A 23,983-nucleotide genomic window follows, 5' to 3' on the forward strand; every position below is an offset into this window, starting at 1 on the left:
TTCAGGATTCCCGTCAACAACTTGCCCACCACTGATGTCAGACTCACCAGCCTATAGTTCCCTGGCTTCTCCTTACCACCCTCCTTAAACAGTGGCACCACGTTAGCCAACCTCCAGTCTTCCAGCACCTCCCCTGTGACTATCAGTGATACAAATATCTCAGCAAGAGGCCCAGCAATCACTTCTCTAGCTTCCCACAGAGTTCTCGGGTACACCTGATCAGGTCCTGCGGATTTATCCACCTTTAACCGTTTCAAGGCATCCAGCACTTTCTCCTCTGTAATCTGGACATTTTGCAACTTGATTGAGTTTTTTGAAGAAGTAACAAAGAGGCGGGCAGGGCGGTGGACACGATCTATATGGACTTCAGTAAAGAGTTTGACAGGGTTCCCCGTGGGACACTGGTTAGCAAGGTTAGATCTCATTGGAATACAGGAAATCCTAGCCATTTGGAGACAGAGCTGGCTCAAAGGTAGAAGACAGAGGGTGCTGGTGGAGGGTTGTTTTCTCAGACTGGAGCCACAAGGATCGGTGCTGGGTCCACTACTTTTCGTCATTTATATAAATGATATGGATGCGAGCATAAGAGGTATAGTTAGTAAGTTTGCAGATTATACCAAAATTGGAGGTATAGTGGACAGCAAAGAAGGTTATCTCAGATTACAACAGAATCTTGATCAAATGGGCCAATGGGTTGAGAAGTGTCAGATGAAGTTTAGTTTAGATAAATGTGAGGTGCTGCATTTTAGGAAAATAAATCTTAGCAGAACCTATACACTTAATGGTAAGTTCCTAGGGCGTGTTGCTGAACAAAGAGACCTTGGAGTACAGATTCATAGCTCCTTGAAAGTGGAGTTGCAGGTAGATAGGATAGTGAAGAAGGTGTTTGGTATGCTTTCCTTTATTGGTCAGAGTATTGAGTACAAGAGTTGGGAGGTCATGTTCGGGGTGTACATGACATTGGTTAGGCCTCTTTTGGAATATTGCGTGCAATTCTGGTCTCCTTTCTATCGGAAGAATGTTGTGAAATTTGAAAGTGTTCAGAAAAGATATACAAGGACGTTGCCATGGTTGGAGGATTTGAGCTATCGGGAGAAGTTGGATAAGCTAGGGCTGTTTTCCCTGGATCGTCGGAGGTTTATAAAATCATGAGGGGCATAAATAGGATAAATAGACAGTGTCTTCACTGGGGTGGGGCAGTCCAGAACTAGAGGGCATAGGTTTAGGGTGAGAGGGGAAAGATATAAAAGAGACCTAAGGGGCAACTTTTTCACACTGAGGGTGGTACATGTATAGAATGAGCTGCCATTCTGGGCGGGTATATGTATAAGAAGGGTTTGGAGGGATAAGGGCCAAGTGCTGGCAGATGGGACTAGATTGGATTGGAATATCTGGACGAGTTGGACAAAAGGGTCTGTTTCCGTGCTATACATCTCTGTGACTCTATGACTGAAAATAAATCTGCCTCCATCATAAGTTCAGACAATGTTTTCCAAATCATAACCACTCACTAAATTCTCTTGCTGATCATCTTAAATTGTTGTCCTGTGGTTTTTGGGCTTCCCATAAACAGGAACAATTTCACTCTATCTACTCTCCCAAGACCCCTCATAATTTTGTATAGTCCTAGCAAATTTCCTCTCAATCTTCTCCATGGAGAGCAAACACAATTTAACTTGGATGCAGGTAAAGCGGGTAATAAGGAAGACAAATGGAACTTTAGTATTATTGCTAAAGGAATAAAGAATAAAAGGAGAGAGGTGTTAGTGAAACTGTAAAGCGAGACCAAACCCAGTGTATTGCGTATAGTTTTGGTTTCCCTGCTTGAGGGAGATATAGTTGTATTGGATGCATTTTAGAGGAGGCTCACTAGATTGCTTCCAGAGTGGAGGATTTTTTATGATGAAGAGAGATTGAATAGTTTAAACCTATACTGTCTGGAATTTAGAACAATGAGAGGAGATCTAATTGAGATATGTACGATGTTCAAGGAATTGACATTGTAGATGTAGAGAGGATGTTTCCTCTTCTGGGACAATCAAGAAAGAGAGCTCATAGTTTTAGGATAAAAGGGGGCAGATTGAAAAAGAGGAATGAGGAGAAATTAGTTCTCTCAGTGTTTCACATCTGCAGAATTCACTAACACAGCATGCAACGGATGCCCATACATTGAGAAAATTTAAGGAGAAGCTAGATTTAACTTTAATAACTTTAATGAAAGGGTTTTGGAGAGCAGGCAGGAAAGTGGAGTTGAGGCAGAAATGAGATTGGCTATGATTGTATTGAATGGCAGAGCAGGCTTGAGGGGCTGAATTACATATTCCTGCCCCTAGTTTCTAGCTTCATAACCCCATGTTCTTTGATCTGTTGTTTAAACTGAAGTCCCTCATCCACAGAACCAGTTTTGTTTATATCTGCTGCACCTTCTCGATAGAGTTCATATGCTTCCTAATTTGGCCAGAATAGGGAAACTTTTCTCATTCAGGCCAAACTGGTCTTATGTAAAAATTAATCATAGCTTCCTTGCTTTTGCACGCTATTCCTCAATTTATAAATACCAGAATCTAGTGTGCCTTTTGAACCACTTTGACAATCTTCTCTGCCAATGTCAGTGATTTCTGCACTTCCTTTAGAAATGCTTCCTCTTATATTGCCTCGCCTCATTTTTTTCAATGGAAGTGTATCACTTCTCACTTGTCTGCATTAACTATCATCTGCTTCCTCTCCATTCCTACTAACAACCTGTCTATGATCTCTTTAGGTCTATCATTGTCCTCTTCTTCCTCACAGTTCACCATACTTTGAAGTTTTTGTGTCAGGAGGCAGAAGGATGGCTTCCTAGACAGTTTGGAAATTCATCTGCATTAGAGTTAGCTAATGGAGCAAAATACTCCAACATTAGTTGTATCGGTTGTACCTCCCTAATACAGCACCCTCAAGACTGGATCTTTGCCAGACCACAGGAGATGGGTATATTCAGTAACAAACATTTTAAAAGTGAAAACCTCACCTGGACTTGTATCAATCGCATGCCTTGTAGAGTCAGAGTTCTACAGCACGGAAACAAACCCTTTGGTCCAACTTCTCCATGCCGACCAGATATCCAAAATCAATCTCGTCCCATTTGCCAGCATCTGGGCCATATCCTTCTAAACTCTTCCTATTCAAACCAGACAAAGTGTAACAAATGAACAAAGCTGCAAAGCCGCTATAAGGAAAACCATGAATACTATGGGTGCTGGACTACAGTGGTTGCCAGTGCAACGAGTGGCCAGATTGGAGAGGTTACAACTTGTTCCACGTTCCTCCTTCCCTGTCAAGTAATTTAAGGAATAGTAATTTTACTTAAATAGCTGTGGGTAGTCCAAGGCATCGCACATACTTAGGGCAACAGATCAGTAGTTTGAGCTTTCCTTGGAGCATCGCTCAGTCTGCGGATAATAGTTATTTCTGAGATTTATGATTGAATTATTTTGAAGATAACCTCAAGATGGAAATATTCTCTCATCAGTTTTGTTTTTAAAAAGTGACTTGGTATTGAAATCAGTTTCTCACAGGAATATGTATTTCATTCCAGTTAGTTCTAATCTGAATATTACAGAGTAGAGGTTTTCAAATCTCACCGCTCCAATCTGCATGTAATCAGAAAAAATAGCAATTTCAGGAGGCCAGTAGAGACATTAAATAATGTAATTGTGTATTTTATTGAAATAAGGAGGAAATGGGAATGAGGGGAGATTGTCTCTGCTCACTGTTGATAATTACAAAGACATTATTAAAAAATTACTGAGGATTTAATTACAAAAACGAAAAGACCAGGTCCTTCTGACTGATGAAGTCTGTTGGAGAAAGAGGCGGTGCAGCCCATTTGCTGTGGTTATTCAAGAACTTTGTTTATTTTCTACTTTGAGCTGATGTTCTACCTTTCCATTTTGATATACATGTGATCCCAGATGGTTCACTTTTTTAAGTGGGGCTCGACTGTACAGATTCAGTTTGCACTTTATACCAGATTAGTTGATCCAAAGTGCAATGCCATTTTGGCAATTCAGTTTATGACAGCACCACTATGGTAGAAATAAACAGCTTGGCTTGGATTTCAAATCCTGATGCATAGCTAGTGACTTCAGGTGGAAAATGCATGTGTGAACATTAGCGGAATTAAAATTCAAGCTTGGCTCTATTCACTGCTGTTCTAAGATTATTTTGGAGCAACCAGGAATAATGGCCAATCAACTGAGTAGCTACTGATACCTATGGAATTGCATCTGAAAATAAATTGATGCCTTTTTTGAAAGCTGGAAATAAAGTTATTTTATTATGCAATGAAATTTTAGATCCCAGTCTTTGGTTGCCTTTTTCCTTTTATAGAGGTAAGCACTCTGAATTAGTGCCTTTACCACCTTAATAACAATGCTGCCAGCCATTACAAGTAAAAGTGAGAATGTTGAATTTTTAAACTGTGTCAGATTCAGAGTGTAAACTTGAATGTACTGCTGCCATAAGAGTTAGGTGGGGGGTAGTAGAGAGTACTTGTTGCTATGGTTACAATTCATATTGATGATGCAGAGCACACTGTTTGAATGTTTGTTTGCAAAGTAATTTATCAAATTATCAATTAACTATCAAAGTGCGTTGAATTCACAAGACTAAGCTAATTTTGCATGTGATACTGACATGAGAGATAGATAATGGCAGTAGGAGGCATAGGATGCAATGGTTACGTGGATTCCGATACTTAAAGCACAACTATTTGTATGTTCTCTTTCAGCTGCTGATGGCTCAAGGCAGAGCAATCCACTTGAGCTGTAACTCATGTAAGACAGTATCATTTAATTTCTGATTTGGAGATGCCGGTGTTGGACTGGGGTGTACAAAGTTAAAAATCTCACAACATCAGGTTATAGTCAGCATTTAATTGGAAGGGGTTTAATTGGAAGCACTAGCTTTCGGAGCGCCGCTCCTTCATCAGGTGGTTGTGGAGACACAATTGTAAGGCACAGAATTTATAGCAAAAGTTTACAGTGTGATGTAACTGAAATCATACATTGAAAAATACCTTGATTGTTTGTTAAATCTCTCATCTGCTAGAGTGACCATGATAGTTTCACTTCTTTCATGTATAAATCACAAAACATTTTTAAAAGTTACATTCTCAGGTTAACTGTAACAATTGGTGTCAGCCCAGGTAATGTATTGAAGATGTTCGCCCCCTGTATGCTGTTGTCAGTGCCATAATGTTTAGACTGATTCTAATCTAAAAAATGCGTTAACAGAGTCTTACATGCAGTTTTTGAGCAAAGTACAATGTAGCTCTGTAAGTACAAATTCACCCCATGAACATATATGTGTGTATGTGAGAGAGAGAGAGTGTAAAGGGGTTTAAGTCTGTGAGTGTGTGTGTGTATATTTTGTTGATTATGGGCTAAAAATGGGGAAAAAGTGACTGTTTTAAAATCAAAAGATTGTAGAAGACAATGCTGGACTTGTACAATTCAATGAAACTGGTTGTGTGTTTTGTTTACATTGTTGCTTTGTTCAAGCAGTGGGGGAAGTAATCAATAGACAGCATGATGCAACATCAGGGTGTGTGTACAGAATGAGATTTGGTTAGCTGGTTGCTTAGTGCAGTGGTGACCAGTTGGGATACTAAAAATCTTTAGCCTGGCAGCAAATTTCTGATTGGTTCCTGGGCAGCAGAATAAGTGCTGAGTGTGAACAGTTCAGTGAGAATTCTTCAAGCAGCTGGAAGGACAGGGAGTATTAATCTTTCTCTCTGTATGTATCTCTCTCTCTCTCTCTGTCTCTCTCTACAATAAAAATACCTGAAGTTTGTTTTTTAAAACGGTAATGTTTGTTTTAAGTGTACTAATCATCCTGTGCCTACTGCAACAAAGTGAAAAGAATCTGGAGAAAGGAGATTGAAGGACATAAACTCCTGAGAAGCAAACAAATCATCTCAGTGAACCATTTACACCAATGATATTGAACCATGGTTCCCAGTACTTTTTTCCCTTAAGTAATAAATCTGTTGGACTGAGTTGTACTTTTCTTTTGGGAGGTCTAATTTACACCAAGATTGTTGGAGTGTTTTCACTATGAGCACCCTATCTTACCAACTTTACCAAGTTACTTACCTACCACAGCACCACAGTATCTCTCACATCCAATTTCCACCCCCACCTTACCACACTCAGTGTCCGGAACAGCTCCCCAATCAACAGATAGGAGGTGATACAAAATAGGGCTTACTGACAGGAAACAGAGAGTGGTGTTAGAAGGCTGTTTGTGTGACTGGACCCTGTTTTCAATGGCATACAACAGGGATCCCTGCTGGGTACTTTATTGTTTTTAATATTCATAAATAATGTAGATAAGAATGTGACGGGGAATGATAAGTAAGTTTGCAGATGACACAAAGATTGGTCGGCTGGTTAACAGTGAGGAGGAAAGGTTACTGGTTTGCTCACTGAGCTGGTGGGTTTGTTTTCTGACGTTATGTCACCATGTGGGGTAACATCATCAGTGAGCCTCCACTGAAGCATTCATGTACTGTCTCGCTTGCTATTTAAGTATCTTGGTTTGTTGTGGATGGTATCATTTCTGTTTCTGTTTCTGAGCGATTAGTAAATAGGGTCCAAATCTACATGTTTGTTCAGGGAGTTCCAGTTTGAAAGTGAGGAGAAAAGTGAGGTGACAGGAGGATATAAATGGATTGGTCAGGTGGACAGATCAGTGGCAGGTAGAATTTAACTCTGACAATCTAAACTGATGCACTTAGAAGATAAGAGGGCAGTTAATGAAAGGCAGGGCACTAAGATGCTCAAAGGGATCTTGGAGTTCTTGTCTACAGATTGCTGAAGGTGGCAGGACAGCTTAATAGGGTAGTTAAGAAGCCATGTGGGATGCTTGTCTTCATCTGTTGAGGCATGGATTATAAGAACAGGGAGATCATGTTAGAGGTGTATCAAACTTTGTGAGGTGACAAATGGATTAACGAGTGCCATTCTGCTCTACACTATAGGAAAGATGTGATTGCAGTAGAGGGTGTGCAGAGGAAATTCACCAGGATGTCAGAGATAGAGCAGTTCAGCTATGAAAAGAGGCTTCATAAGCTCGGGTGGTTTTCCTTGGAGAAAAGAAGGGTGGTGGAGGGTGGGTCTGCTTCCTGATAGAGGTGCTTAAGAATATGAGGGGCATGGACAAGGTAGAAAGTAAGTAGCTTAAGGTCAGGAACAAAGAGCACACTTTAAAGTGAAAGGCAGGAGGTTTAAAGGGGATTTAAGGAAAATATTTTTCACCCAGAGGATGGTGGTGTGTAGAATACACTGTCTGAGAGGGTAGTTGAGGTGGGAAACCTCTCAACCTTTAAAAAGTACTTGGATGAAAACTTGTAAGTACAATACCATTCAAGGCTATGAGCCTAGTGCAGTGGGTATGTTTGTAGCAGTACAGACTTGATGGGCTGAAGGACCTCCTCTGTACTGTATGATTCTATGGTACACAATGCAATGATTTCAAATCCAATGTAGCCACACTTTGTAAAGGACTGTAATACCGACACATTCAGCAAAAGTGGGTCCCAAACTGTTGCCCACCAAACTGAGTCTCTACCCACCCTGCGCATTGTTCTAGCCTTTTCCAGGAGGACTTCATCTCCAGAGAAGTGTAAGTGATGGTTGGTAATGTCGATACAGCCAACACTGGGCCCCATCAGATACTGCCCCATAACCTGCGTATGCTTAAATACCTTACATCAATCTGACAGCCCATTTCAATCCATCCCTCCCAATATAGAGACCTACCACATTGAACTTGTTAACAACAGTCCTACTTGCCCTCCATACCACCTTGCTGATGGCTTCCCTGCTCTTTTTTCTTTCACTGTGGAGGCCACTGTCATAGTAGCGGTCATAACCTATAAATTCCCTCCCCTCCAACCCACTGCCATCTCCTACAGCATGCCAAGCCCTCCAATGATGTTCGAAATTCCACCAACTAAATTTGAATTAAATTAAATTTTGCATGGTTCCTATTACGGTCCTTGCCCTGACTTTTGTAAGTGTTGTTATTTCCATTCCAGCCTTGGCTCATTCCCAGCTTCCGTCATTGATTTGCCAATTCTCCAACAAATAACACCCCCACCCCTTGAAATCTCCTACAAGATTAAAATGCTGGCATTTGCCCCTTGCCTTGACTGACCAGACTCCTGACCACAGTGTTTGTATCTCCCTGAATAACAACATGCAATTCACTGACTGCTTCTGCTGGATTTACAGAACTAATTATTGGATGACCCCCACACTGTACTGGAGACTAGACATGATCCTCTAACCATGAGCATGCAATACAGATGACTGACCATGTGTAAACACAGGGATGATAATGGTGTTGTCTGAGACCTTGTGTATAAGGTATGATTTCATGAGTGTGACTATGCCAGAATCTAGTCTGTGGGACAGCTCTCTTGATCTTAGCACAAGTTCCCAGAAGTTAGTAAGGAGGACTATGCAGGGTCATCAGGGCTGTGTTTGCATTATCGTTTCTGGTAACTAGTTTGTTACCAGCTGGTTTAGACCATAAGACCATAAGACATAGGAGCGGAAGTAAGGCCATTCGGCCCATCGAGTCCACTCCGCCATTCAATCATGGCTGATGGGCATTTCAACTCCACTTACCCACATTCTCCCCGTAGCCCTTAATTCCTTGTGACATCAAGAATTTATCAATTTCTGTCTTGAAGACATTTAGCGTCCCAGCCTCCACTGCACTCTGTGGCAATGAATTCCACAGGCCCACCACTCTCTGGCTGAAGAAATGTCTCCGCATTTCTGTTCTGAATTTACCCCCTCTAATTCTAAGGCTTTGTCCAGTTTTGATCTTTATTTTTAGGCTTCATGGAGGTTTGATAAACTGAGTAGCTTGCTGGGCCATTTCTGATGACAGTTAAGAGTCAACCACATTGCTGTGGGTCTGGAGTCACACTTAGGCCAGACCAGGTATGGGTGGTAGATATTCTTCCCTGCCTGCCAATCATGAACTAGAAGAGTTTTGACGACAATTGACAGTGGTTACATGGTCACCATTTGATTCCTTTTAGTTCCAGATTTTTCCTGAATTCAAATTGCACCAGCTGCATTGTGGAGTTACATTAACATTACATCGCCATCTACCCCCAACTTCCGGCTAAATTCAATGAAATAATATCCACAAAAGTTAAAATTTAATGTAAACAAATCAAAATCTAATTCAGGTTTCTATTTGCATTTCCAAGATAAACAATATTAATTCAATTAATCAATTAGTCACAATCTATCTGAATCATAACTTGATTGTGATGTGGGAAATGCATGTACAGCAAAGTGTGTGACAGACCTTGAATGTTTGGTCTGATGGTCTGAAGCCTAGCTATTTCATCAGTACAAATTTTATCAATTTGCTGATTTAAATTTACAACTTAGTTTCCAAAATTTGAAAAATACTAACTTTTTTAACAACATTTGTGATGTCACTGCTTTCTATCAAGAAATTACATTGTTTCAAATACAAGAGAAAATCACTGAGTGTTTTCAGCAATGATATCCTGAAGTAATATCTGCAACATTATCAGTTTACTACTTATAGGTATTGCTCCATCCAATCTCATGGTTTCCAGTAGTACTTAGTATTTATAATAAGCATGCTTTCCAGTTGACTTCAGGGGATGTGAATTGTGCTTGATAGTGGTGGAGAATTGCTGTCTTGAGTTGCTTCAGTTCATGGGGTGACATTAAGGAAGGAATTCTTGCTTTTGACCCAGTAACAAAGAAGGAATATAAAAAGCAATACGGTGCCCAGTCAATACTGAATGTAATTTGAAAGGGGCCAGTGAGTTTTGAGAAGATTTGTAGCTCAGGTTGAGATTCTGGATGTGGGTTTGCTCACTGAGCTAAAAGTTCATTTCCAGACGTTTCATTACCCTACTAGGTAACATCTTCAGTGGGCCTCAGGCGAAGCACTATACATGATTCCTTTCTCTTTATATGTTTGGGTGTCTTTGGGTTGGTGTTGTCATTTCCTGTGGTGATGTGATTTCCTGTGGTGATGTCATTTCCTGATCTTTTTCTCAGGGGGTGGTAGATGGGATATAAATAGAAAGCAGGAATCGTGTACAGTGGCCTGAGACCCACTGAAGATGTTACCTAGTAGGGTGATGAAACGTCTGGAAATGAACCTTCCAGCTCAGTGAGCAAACCTCCATCTTGAACGGGACCTTCTGTACCTTGCTGTTTATTTCCAGGTATCTGCTCCCTTTCAAAATGTTGGAAATCTGAAATAAAACCAAAAAACATTGGAAATGCTCAGCAAGTCAGTTAGCATCTATGGAGGAAAAAAAACTGCATTCCTTTCATCAGAACTGGGAAAAGCTAGAAATGTAGTAGATTTGGTCAAAGAATGAGAGAAACAAGGAGCGAAGGAAGATCTGTGATTGGGTGGACAACAGGAGAATGTTAAGAGTTATTCTTAGAGGCCAAAGGGAAGACTGCTTCTTCTGTCATGTTCTGAGTGCCAGAACACTGTCCAAAGTCAATATGAATGGTTCCCTGGCTACTCTTTCACAGTTGTATGCCACTATGCTAGTATCTCCATTTAGTTTGTTCTGTTGATGAGTCAGAATACAGGAAAGAGGTAGAGTGTTTGATGTTGTGGTACAAAAACTCTCTCTCAATGTCAGCAGAACAAAAGAACTGATCATTGACTTCAGGAATAAAGTCATTGACAGAAATGGGGAGGATCAGCAGTCTCGAGTTCTGAGGAGTGATGATAATGGACAATCTGTCCTGAACCACCCGCACAGATGCAATGGCCAAGAAGGCACAACAATACCTCTTCATCCTCAGGCAACTTAGGAAATTCGGTATATCCATAAGAACCCTCACCAATTTCTACAAATGCTCCATAGAAAGCATACTACCTGGGTGCATAACAGTCTGCTCTGTCCCAGGACTGTAAGAAACTACAGAAAATTGTGCGCACAGCCCAGACCATCACAGAAGCTAACCTTCCATCCATGGACTCCATTTACACTTCTCCCATCCTGATAATGCTCTCTTCCAATCTCTTCTGTCAGGCAGAACATACAGAAGCTAGAACACGTGCACCAACAGGTTCAAGAACAGCTTCTTGCCTGCTGTTATTAAAATGCTGACTTCAAATAATGTTGATCTTGCTAATGGTGATTTTGCTTGTGCACCTCTTGTGCTGCTGTAACATTGTAATCCTTGCACTGTCTAAGCACCCTATGATCTGTATATCCATGTTTGCTATGATCTGCATGTACTATTCGCAAAACAAAAGCATTTCACTGTACTTAGACACATGTGACCACAATAAATCCAATCAAACATACCAAACTGGTGATAGAGGATATTGGGGCATTGACTGGAACATTTACATCAGTCTATCGTAAAAATTGCTTGTGGGACAGTTTTCCCAATTGTGGTACAAATTCCCATATGTTATGGGAGCGTTACAATATCAACTGCATAGAGTGTGCTTTTGTCATGTCCAGCATGTAAGTCAATGTTTTATTCTTAATCTAGTTTTGCATTGCAGTTTTTTTTTAAACTTTGTGGCTAGCTGGGCTGTTTTGAGAGTACAGGTAATCATGCTACTGTCAGACTATAGTCACAAATAGCTCAAATTGAGTGGAGATGCCATATCACTTACTGTAAAGAACCAGACATGTTTCTATGACAATTTATTCAAAATACACATACTGTTTATTCCAGATTTTTTTTAATGAACTGCATTTAAATTCCCCATCTGTTGTGGAGCTCGTTTTTAAGTCATGTCTCTGGATCTTTGTCCAGTAATAAAATTGCGATACTACCATACCCATAATGGGATAAACTTTGAATAAGCTATTAGACCTTTTCATTAATAATACCTATCATTAAGATTGTAGGCTTTTATTACTGAGAAGTTGGGTTTTCTTATTTGGCCTCAATTCTCTATTTACTCGTAATGAATTGAAGTTCCACACACTTTCTTCAAAACAACCTGATAAATTAATAGATGAATTATAGACAACTACTTTGTTTTATGTTAACAAATGATCAGTCTAGAAAACAAGTTGATAAAGTCTTTGAATTAAATTCACTCTGTCACCACATTTCATTTTAATATGCTAAATACATGCTGCAGTGGATGCGTCACTTCCAGTATCTGACAGAGATTAATTATGTTCGTTCTGCATAATCGACCTCTTGACGTGTTTGTTATGATATTGTTTTAAACTTTTGAGCCCTACTTGCATTTATGGGTTATTTTGGAATTTGTAATTTAAATTATTAATTTTAAGTATTAGAAAATGACACTTCGACTGAGTTTCCGAACTGACGACATTCTCCAGAGCCAGATCTCAAAATAGAAAATATTCATTTGAATGAAGACTAATTAACGCAATTGATCTTGCGTCAACAGTCGGAAAACATAAACGAGAAAAATTATTAGGATCATTGTCCTTCTTCAAAATTCTCTGTCACATTTGACATTCACCCAATCAGATCGTGTTCAATTAATAATGAGGTGCATGATATTTACACTAACACTCTTCTGTACTGAAGAATGAATTTCTTACTCCTTGAGATGAAGGATAATGGATAAACAGAATTCAAGATTCAAAGTAGCTTCTTATTTACACATTATGTTGCTCACCTCAATAGGCTTTTCATATAAAAGCATTCCTGTGATTTACTTCAAGAGAACAGGTTCAAGAATAAAAATATAACATGTTTACTTATTTTGTATTTATTTGTTTCCCTTTACATTTCCTCTAGAAAGGATTCATAGTATCCCTACCATGTGGAAACAAGCTATTTAGCCCCTTGAGTCTGCACTAACTCTCTGAAGACTATCCCACTCAGACCCATCTCCTATCCTACCTCTGCATTTTCCAGGGATAATTCACCTAGCCTGCACATCCCTGGACACAATGGCCAGCCCACCTAACTTGCACATCTATGGACTGTGGGAGGAAATAGGAGAACCCAGACAGACACAGGCAGGATGTGCAAACTCCACACAGGCAGCCTTTGGAGGATGGAATGGATCCCTGGCACTGTGAGGCAGCTATGCTAACTACTAATGTATAATACTTCCCCACCAGCTTCTGTCCTCCATTAGCCAGATCAAAATTGGTAGACTGTTTTGTGAATGGCATTGAGGCTAATGAGAAATGTGAAAAGCTGTGATCACACACACTAATGCATAAATAGACTACGTCATCAGGTTAGCAAATATCACATATATATGATAAAACCATAACTCCATAATGTTATTGGAAGTTGGTACTATTAAATTCACCATTTACATTGGCTGATAGATTTCCCTGGTGTTGGTAAAAAGTGCCTACTAACCTAAGAGATATAACTGTATCATTACTTTTGCTACTAAAAGTTCCACAATAGAATAATATTACTTGCAGGTAGCAAAAAGGCTAGTTACTTTTGCCACCATGCCTGCCCATTCACTCTGACTCTAGTTTACTCTAATGTCTAATAAATCTAATCCCTTGTCTCGTTACTCTACTGTGAGCCCCTTAGTTTAATGCTCAGCCTCTAAAAAAGAACTGCCTCATTTATTGTATACCATTGCCACCAAACTAAGGGTTGCTTTGAGAAGTAATTGCAAATAAACTGAAAATTCATTTATCTGCCCTGAAAAAAGAGAGCCAACTATCTTAGAGGCAGGAATGCCAAAATATCTATTACACTTCAAATAAATAATTTTAATTTTTATGAAGTTTCATGAGAAATAGGAATAAGTTAGTCAAAACTTTAGAACTACATTCTTATGACATTCCTTTGGTAAGAAACAAGATTAGAAAAGGCTGGAAGGTCAGAAAGTCAGCTTTATCTAGAGAGAGAGAGAAGTACATTAAAGTTTCAGATTAGGAAACTGAAATGTAATCGATTTAGAGCATGTTATGCTGGGACAAGGGCAAAAGGAAGATTCACCATAGGGTGAAAGAAAGGAAAGAATAAATGTGATAGAAGTATTCAGCCTGAAACCTTGTCCAGAGGACAGAGTTGAGACATTTTCTATTTCCATAAACCCAACATATATCATCACAGTGGCCTGGACGTCCGATTTCTTATTCAGGATGGTGTGTGTAGTCGCAGGTGATGATTCTGAAAGGGTTAATATTGGTGACTACATTAATCTTTACCCAGTCAGATGATGTCACACAATCTTGGGTGGAGAATTGAGGAGTCCATCTCTAGATCTAGATGCATAAAATGTGTAACAGAAATTGCTGGAAAAGCTCAGCAGGTCTGGCAGCATCTGTGGAGAGAGGTTCGAGTAAATGTTTTGAGTGGAGTGAAGTGGCAAGAAGATTTATTAGGCCCATAGCTAGAGAATCATTTGAACAATTGCAGACAGGTCCATACATTGTGTATTAGCCCATGAAAGGTGGAAAACGTTTATTTTGCCCATGAAGAACTGAGAAAATGCATCTAGACGGCAAACGTTGGATAACCTCCATTTTGTCTGTACAAGGTGACAAACAATTGTATTGATTTTTTAAAAAGTCAGGATAAATCCAGCAAGCAGCACAGAGATATACTATTAAAAATTACTACAGAATTAAAACTTTATTAGAAGAAAATAATATAGCATGGCTGTAAAGCAAAGTTTAAATGCTCGAAGAGACTTCCAAACAAAGGGAATTTACACAACATTGAAATACTGGAAAATTAACAGCCTGAATAACTAGGTTACAAAGAAGATTGAAATGTTGCAAATTTAAAACAGTTTCATATCATGAAGAATAAATAATTACACCAAGAAGAAATGACAGGAGAAATTAGACTACTTTAACAATTTAATATCTGGGATGAACCAAACAAAGTTTGGACATCTTGAAAAAAATAATTGTTTTAAATTAGATACTGAATCTCCAGCTGAACCGTAAACATCACTATTTAATTTAAAATGATCTACAGCTGATGAGATTGTGATTTGCCAAAATCTAAAAAAAGGCACAGGCACTTTTGAAGTCTTTCTAACAGTTTTTGATGATTCCTTAATCTGAGACAGGCAGAAAGAGTAAAATTTAACAGAAAAGTTCAGCATCTGAGGAATCCATAACATCGTTAAGGGTGTCTATAGATTAGTTTTGAAATCAAAATTTGTAAAATACAGAATTTTGTTGAAATATTGATGTGACAGATATAATGCACTTAAAGGAAACTTGATTTTGTACAATGCCATTCAAGTCGCACTTGTAGCAGAAATCCTAACTGGAGAAAATCATCCTTAACAGAGGAAAGCATTTGTCATATTGGATGTGAATATGAGTATGGTTAATAAATTTGCAGATGCCACCAAAATTGGCAGTGTAGTAGACAGTGAAGAAGGTTACCTCAGAGTACAACAGGACATTGAACAAATAGGCCAAGGAGTGGCAGATGGAGTTTAATCTAGGTAAATGTGAGGGGCTGCATTTGGTCACGGCAGGACTTTTACACTTAATGAGAAGGTCCTGGGGAGTGTTGCTGATAAAGGGATTTTGGAGTGCGGGTGCATACTTCCTTGAAAGTACAGTCACAGGTACACTGGATAGTAAAGAAGGCATTTGATGCACTTGCCTTTTTTGGTCAGTACATTGAGTATAGAAGTTGGGAAGTTATGTTGCAGTTGTACAAGTTGATTAGGCCACTTTTGGAATACTGCATGCAATTCTAGCCTCCCTGATATAGGAAGGATGTTGTGAATCTTGAAAGCGTTCAGAAAAGATTAACAAAGATGTTGCCAGGGTTGGAGGGTTTGAGCTATAGGGAAAGGCTGAATAGGTTGGAGGTATTTTCCCTGGAGCTTCAGAGGCTGACGGGTGACCTGATAGAAGTTTATAAAATCATAAAGAGTATAGATAGGGTGACTGGCCAAGGTCTTTTCTCCCATGGTAGGTGAGACCAAGACTCGTGGGCGTAGGCTTAAAGTGAGAGGTAAAAGATTTAAAAGAGACTTAAGGGATAACTTAAGATGGTACGTGTACGGAATAAGCTGCTCTAGTGGAGATGTTTGCATTTACAAGATTTAAAAGGCATCTGCATGTGCATATAGGAAAGGTTTAGAGGGATATGGGCCAAATGCTGGCAAATGGCACTAGATTAATTTAGGGTATCTGGTCAGCATGAATGAGTTGGACTGAGAGGTATGTTTCCTTGCTGTATATCTCCATGACTCTAAAAGTTCTATCCACATTGTATTAGATTAGATTACTTACTGTGTGGAAACAGGCCCTTCAGCCCAACAAGTCCACACCGACCCTCCGATGAGCAACCCACCCAGACCCATTCCCTTATATTTACCCCTTCACATAACACTACGGGCAATTTAGCTTGGCCAATTTACCTAACCTGCACATTTTTGGACTGTGGGAGGAAACCGGAGCAGTGACACGGAGCAGACACGGGGAGAATGTGCAACCTCCACACAGTTGCCTGAAGCGGGAATTGAACCCGGGTCTCTGGCGCTGTGAGGCAGCAGTGCTAACCACTGTGCCACCGTGCCGCCCGTATGGTCAGACCACCACAAAGAGTAGACCAAACAGCGGATGAAAAGAGTTTGTGTCAATGCAACAAAAAAGCCTCACAGGCACAAGCAATGCCCAGCGATAACTAATAAGAAGTATCCTACATTTGTAAAACAACAGACCACTTCCAGAAGCTGCACAGAAGGAGAAAGCAACTTCAGCTCAGTAACAAGCCAGTAATTATCATACAAAGATGTGACAGAACCTCCACAACCGGAAAATATATCTGAGATTGGGGTGACTCGGCTGACTGAGGTTTGTTAGAAGCTTTTTGTCAGTGGACCTCTTACTGATTTTCAGCTTGATAGAGGGGTGATTGTCACTGTTGTATTAGATCACATACCATGTAGGATGAAATAGGAATTCAAGTTGAAATGTAAAGCTTCTATACTTTCATACAGATGTATCAACAAATTGAGAATAAATATTTCTTGTGTAAAATTGAGATAAGGTATTTGCTGTGATAGAAATAGATTCATACAGCACGGAAACAGACTTTTCAGTCCAACCAGTCCATGCCGAACATATTCCCAAACTAAAAATAGTCCCACCTGCATACTCCTGGCCTATATCGCTCCAAACCTTTTCTATTCATGTACATATCTAGATTCTTTTAAACGTAATTGTACCCACATCCACCACTTTTTCAGGAAGTTCATTCCACATGCGAATCACTCTGTGTCAATAATTTGCCCCTCGTCTTTAAATTTTTCTCACTTTAAAAATTTGCCTCCAGTCTTGAAATCTTCTTTCTAGGAAAGAAATAACTCTTAACACTGTCTTTACCCTTCATTATTTTATAAACTTCTATAAGGTCATTTCTCAATCTCCTATGATACAGTGAAAAGTGTCCCAGCCTATACAGCTTCTCTTTATAACTGAAACCTTTCTTGTCTGGCAGCATCCTGGTAAACCTCTTCTGAACTCTCTCCAGCTTAATAATATCTTTGCTCTAACTGGGCAACCAGAACTGGACACATTTTCAGAAGAGGCCTCATCAATGTCCTGTACAACCGCAACATGACTTCACAACTCCTGTCCAAGCCCACCAACACACTAAAACAGCAGCTAATGAACTTGAAAGAGCCTATACAGACAATAAGCAAAACTAATGTCATTTACAAAATACCATGCAAGGACTGCAACAAACACTACATTGGACGAACAGGCAGAAAACTAGCCACCAGGATACATGAACACCAACTAGCCACAAAACGACATTGGTCTCTCTCACTAGTATCCTTACATACAGATAAGGAAGGACACCACTTTGACTGGGACAACACATCCATCTTAGGACAAGCCAAACAGAGACATGCACGAGAATTCCTAGAAGCATGACATTCCAACCCGAACTCTATCAACAAACACATCAAGTTAGACCCCATCTATCACCCCTGAGAAAAAGAACAGGAAATTACATCACCAACCCAAAGAAACCCAAACACATAAATGGAAAGCAGGAATCAACAGCAGTGCTTTGCCTGGAGGCCCACTGAAGATGTTACTTAGTAGGGTGATGAAACGTCTGGAAATGAACCTTCCAGCTCAGCGAGCAAACCCACATCCAGAACCTTTGTTCCTATGACTTCCCAAACTTCCTCTTCTGTAATGTAAACTATTTTTAAAACATCAAACTTTATTTCTCTGCATTCTCCATAATAAAAAATTAATGCAAATACTCATTTAATATCTCTCTCATCTCCTGGGGTTCAACACAAAGAACAACCTCTTTGATCTTTAAGGGGCTGTACCCTCTCTCTAGTTACCCTCTTGCTTTCAATGTATTTGTAGAATTTCTTAGGATTATCCTTAACCTTATCTGCCAATGCTATCTCATATCCCCTCTTTGCCTTCCTGATTTTTTTCTTAAGAATGCCCCTAACACTCTTTGTATTGATTAAGAGATTCAATTGAATCAAGGTGTCTATATCTAAAGTAAGATTCTCTTTTATTCTTGACTACAACCTCAATATCTTTATTCATCCATTGATCCTTAACCTTACTAGCTTAACCCTTCACATTCAAAAGGAACCTAATGCATCTGAGCTCTTGTCATCACACTCTTGAATGCCTCCCAGTTGTCAGTCATCCCTTTACCTGCAAGCAGTCTTTTGAAAGTTCATGTCTCATACCATTAAATTTTGCCTTACTCCAATTAAAAGCTTTAACTTTTATGCAAGGCTTATCATTCTCCATAATCATTTTGATACTAATAGAATTATGATCACTAGGCGTAATATGTTCTCCCACTTTTACTTCAGTCACCAGCCCTGCCTTATTGCCCAAAAGAAGGTCCAATTTTGCTCCCTCTCCAGTAACAGCATCCACACATTGATAAAGAAAGTTTTCTTTAACACATTTAACAAATTCTTCACAATCCAAACCTGTGGTAGCTCCAGTCAATGTTTGGAAAATTAAAACTCCCATTATTACATTATTACTCCCATTATTGTGGGCGGCACGGTGGCACATTGGTTAGCACTGTTGCCTCACAGCGCCAGAGACCCGGGTTCAATTCCTGCCTCAGGCGACTGACTGTGTGGAGTTTGCACATTCTCCCTGTGTCTGCGTGGGTTTCCTCTGGGTGCTCCGGTTTCCTCCCACAGTCCAAAGATGTGCAGGTCAGGTGAATTGGCCATGCTAAATTGCCCGTAGTGTTAGGTATAGGGGTAAATGTAGGGGTATGGGTGGGTTGTGCTTCGGCGGGTCGGTGTGGACTTGTTGGGCTGAATGGCCTGTTTCAACACTGTAATGTAATCTAATCTACAACGTTATTATACTTACGTATATCTGAAATCTCCCTACATATTTATTTCTCAATTTCTATCTTACTTTTGGGGTCCTATGGTACAATCCCACCAAGGTGATCTTCCTTTTTTTATTTCTAATTTCTACATACACATTTTCACTGGATGAATTTTCAAAAATAAAATATCTTCTCTAGATATAGCAGTAATGTGTTTGTTAATCAAAAATACCAAACTCCCACCTCTTTCTTGCCTCCTTTCCTATCCTTCCTATAGCTTCTGAAACCCAGAACATTGGGCTACCAGTCTTGTCTATCTCTCAGCCAAGTTTCTGTAACATGTTCATGATAATAGTGTAATAATCAATTACTGGCTAGGAATTAATTAACTTTGTGGGCTAGTTTACTTAAAGCAGTAAAACTCATTTCAAGATGTTAAGCAGACAGCACACTAACTGATGTATGTTTGTACGGCTTGCAAACCCACAATGGAGTAACTGCCAGGCAATATTGATGCACACAGCTCATAATGCCCTTAAATATCAACTCTTAGGGCAAGATACATGTACAATTGAACCCCTCCTTTTATAAAAGAAAGTTTAACTTTTAGAACATTAAGTGAACCTATCCGTTTCGACAGGTAATTTCCCATGGCATCCAAATCTCGTGATGGTGATTTTCTCTGGAAATACTGTTGACTTTCACAGCCATCGGTAACATTGACCATTTGTGTTGTCAAATGTTTCCTTCATGGACTACAGTTGTTAGCCCAGAATTTTCATATCCTGACACATAACAGCCAAGCTTTGATTTACATTACCACAGAGCAATCTTTTTTTCCCAAGCTGTTTTGAGTGGTTCAAACCTTCTTGACATTTGTTTTTCTATGTCAGTGCTTTCAGCTCATTTTGAAGCTTTTGGTTTTACACCCTGGCTTTATCTGTTTTCATCAATTCAGGGCAGCACAGTGGCTCCATGGTTAGCACTGTTGCCTCACAATGCCAGGCAGTCTAGTTTAATGCCAGCCTCAGACAACTGTGTGGAGTTTGTACATTCTCCCTGTGTCTGCGTGGGTTTCCTTCGGGTGCTCCGGTTTCCTCCCACAGTACAGGTTAGGTGAATTGGCCATGCTAAATTGCCTATAGTATTCAGTAACGTGTAGGTTAGGTGCATTAGTCGGGGAAATGTAAGGGAATGGATCTGGGTGGGATGCCCTTCAGAGGGCCGATGTGGACTTGTTGGGCTGAATGGCCTGTTTCCACATTGTAGGGATTCTATGAGAATTTAAGCTTTCTTTCAGTCCAGTTTATTTATATTTGCTTCTTTATAATCTGCTCAAAAACCTGACCAGCACCTCAAAGTTGCTTTGATTTTGGTTTTTTTGAAAGCTTGTTCTCTTCCATTTGCTGCTTCAGTATTTCTCTCTGTTTGCCTATGTCCTACCTGATTTGTTTCCTTGTTGGCAAGGACTGTCTCATGAGGGATTTGCAGCTCCTTTTGTGCAGGGCTACAGCAGCACATGAGCACTTTATGATTTTAGATTTGCTTTTATTGTCACGTGTACACAAAAAGTATATAAGTATAGGAGTACAGTGAAAAGTGTACAATATTGTGACCTACAGTGTCATCTTAGGTACAAAGGTACCTAGGTACAAAAACCTTGAGTACAAATTAGTAAAAGAAATAAGGTTTAAAAAGTTAAGTGTTACCTTCATAGAATAAGTAGAAAAATCAAGAAATAGGTAGTAGTTAACATTAAAATCCTTCTTAATATAAACTAGAAAAATAAAGGAATAAAGTTGAAAGTTCAACAAGTGAATTTCTTGAAGGCAAGGTGCATAGGCAACATGTGATTCCAATGAAACCAGACCAGGACATGATCAAAAAGAAATTGCCTGGTCTGAAGACCCAGAATGCTATCAGAAGCTAAGTACATTCATGAGAATAAAGGTGCTCCAAGTTATAATAAGGGGCAGCTCCCTGAATTGTCGGGGAAGAATTCCTCTACGAAGTGAATTCAGTAGATTAAAGGTCTTCCTGAGAACTGACCAACTATCAGTTTAACAGAAACAGCATCCTCCACAGACATTTGAAAGATAAAAAAACACCTTCCAGCAAATAAATTATTTACTGATGGTCAGAATCAAGGGCAACAGCTGTCAAGCTAAAAATGAATCAGTCTTTCAAAGCTGAAGGGAATGGGTTGTCGAAGAATTGTGAAACCTCCAGATAGTTAGATTCTGTAAAATCCGGAGCTATAGCAGGGGGTGTTTCTGGTTGGTAGCAAAAAATAAGAGAAATACCATCGTATGTAAGGAAAGGGAAACAAAATAGGGGCTCCGAGTTTATGGTCTGAAATTGCAGAAATGAATGTTGAGTACAGAAGACTATAAAGTGTCCAATTGAAAATTGAGATAATGTCCCTTAAGTTTATGTTGAGTTTCACTGGAGCTCTGCAGTAGCCCAAAGATGGAGAAATCAGTGTGAGAGCAAACTAGAAATTCAAAATGGTAGGCTAGAGTGAGCTCAAAGTTGGGCTTGCAAATTGAACTTGGGTGTCCTGCAAAGTGGCCTTCCAGTTGGCTTTTGTCTCCCCACTGCGAAAGAGACTGCATAGTGACCAGTGAATATTGTAAACTAACTTGAAGTACAGTAAAATCACTGCATTCCCTCAAAAGGGTTTTTCAGGCATTGGACAGTGAGAAAAGCAGTGGTAACAGGACAATTGTTACACCTCCTGGACTTTCATAGAAAGGTGCCAAGGCAATGAATGGTGGAAAATGAGCAATCTGAGAGAAATTCAACAAATCTGACAGCATCTTTAAAGAGAGAAACACAACTAAAAATTTTTTAAGAAATAATTTTCTAACAGTTTTCAGTTCTGAAGAAGAGTCATATCAGACTTGAGACATTAACTTTGCTTCTCTTTTCACCAATGCTCCCAGATCTGCTTAGTTTCTCCAGCATCTTGTGTTTGTTTCAGATTGCCAGCACTCTCAGAATTTTGCTTCCATGACACATGGAAGCTTGTGGAGTGGAAGGTGAACACAAAGGGAACCCTTACTCTGTTTCTAGGAGGGAAGGGAAGAGATGAGAGCGGAAGTGCAGAAAATTAGGCAGATATGGTTGAATGCCTGTCGAACGTGGTGGGGGCTGGGGAAATCCTTGGCTGTAGAAAAATTGAGACATTTTAGAAATGCTGGTCTAGAAGATCGCATCATTGCAACAGATCATAATAAAGTCTGGTGTTATTGAAAGATGATCAGTCATAGAACATAGAACATTACAGCGCAGTACAGGCCCTTAGGCCCTTAATGTTGCACCACCCTGTGAAAACAATCTGAAGCCTATCTAACCTACACAATTCCATTTTTGTCCATGTGCCTATCCAGTGACCACTTAAATGCCCATAAAGTTGGCGAGTCTACAACTGTTGCAGGCAGTGGATTCTATGCCCCTACTATTCTCTGAGTAAAGAAATTACCTCTGACATCTGTCCTGTATCTGTCACCCCTCAATGTAAAGCAATGTCCCCTCATGCTAGTCATCACCATCCGAGGAAAAAGGCTCTCATTGTCCACCAGATCTAACCCTCTGATTATCTTGTATGTCTCAATTAAGTCACCTCTCAACCTCCTTCTCTCGAACAAGAACAGCCTCAAGTCCCTCAAACTTTCCTTGTAAGACTTTCCCTCTATAACAGGCAACATCCTAGTAAGTCTCCTCTGAGCCTTTTCCAAAGCTTCCACATCCTTCCTATATTGCAGAACTACAAACAATACTCCGGGTGCAGCCACACCAGAGTTTTGTACAGATGCAGCATGACCTCATAGTTCTGAAACTCGATCCCTCTACTAATAAAAGCTAGCACATCATATGCCTTCTTAACAACCCTATCAACCTGGGTGGAAACTTTGAGGGATCTATGTATGTAGACTCTGAGATCTACACTACCAAGAATCTTACCATTTGCCCAGTACTCTGCATTCCTGTTACACCTTCCAAAGTGAATCACCTCAAACCTTTCTGCATTAAACTCCATTTGCCATGTCTCAGCCCAGTTCTGCAGCTTATTTGTGACCCACTGTAACCTACAACATCCTTCAGCACTATCCACAACTGTAGTGACCTTGGTGTCATCTGCAAATTTACAAATCCATCTTTCTACGCTTTCATCCAGGTCGTTTATAAAAATGACAAACAGCAGTGGACCTAAAACAGATCCTTGTGGCACACTGCTAGTAACTGAAGTCCAGGATGAACATTTTCCATCAATCACCACCCTCTGTCTTCTTTCAGCTAGCCAATTTCTGATCCAAATCGCTAAATCGCCCTCAATCCCATGCCTCTGTATTTTGTGCAGTAGCCTATCATGGGGAGCCAAATCAAACGCTTTACTGAAATCCATATACACCTCATCAATGGCTTTACCCTCATCCACCTATTTGGTCATCTTCTCAAAGAACTCAATAAAGTTTGTGAGTCATGACCTACCCTTCTCAAAACTGTGCTGACTATCCCTAATCAACTTATTCTTATCGAGATGATTATAAATCCTATCTGTTATAACCTTTTCCAACACATTACCCACAACTGGAGTAAGGCTCACTGGTCTTTAATTACCAGGCTTGCCTCTACTCCCCTTCTTGAGC

General features: G+C 39.8%; 1 protein-coding gene across 10 annotated transcripts in view; it reads left to right on the plus strand.

Moving 5' to 3' along the window:
- dlgap1a (discs, large (Drosophila) homolog-associated protein 1a) overlaps positions 1–23,983 on the plus strand; it is a 767,710-nt gene that overhangs the window by 437,333 nt on the left and 306,394 nt on the right. Inside the window, exon 1 of one of the 10 annotated variants that reach the window (XM_043688193.1) lies at positions 4,798–4,817. The exons of the other annotated variants lie outside the window; for them this stretch is intronic. The gene's annotated coding sequence lies outside the window, so the exon portion shown is untranslated. Of the gene's footprint in view, positions 1–4,797; positions 4,818–23,983 lie in introns of those variants that run through there. 10 annotated transcript variants of the gene reach the window in all.

This window comes from Chiloscyllium plagiosum, chromosome 4, assembly GCF_004010195.1.
Source record: "Chiloscyllium plagiosum isolate BGI_BamShark_2017 chromosome 4, ASM401019v2, whole genome shotgun sequence".
Taxonomy (NCBI): Eukaryota; Metazoa; Chordata; class Chondrichthyes; order Orectolobiformes; family Hemiscylliidae; genus Chiloscyllium; species Chiloscyllium plagiosum.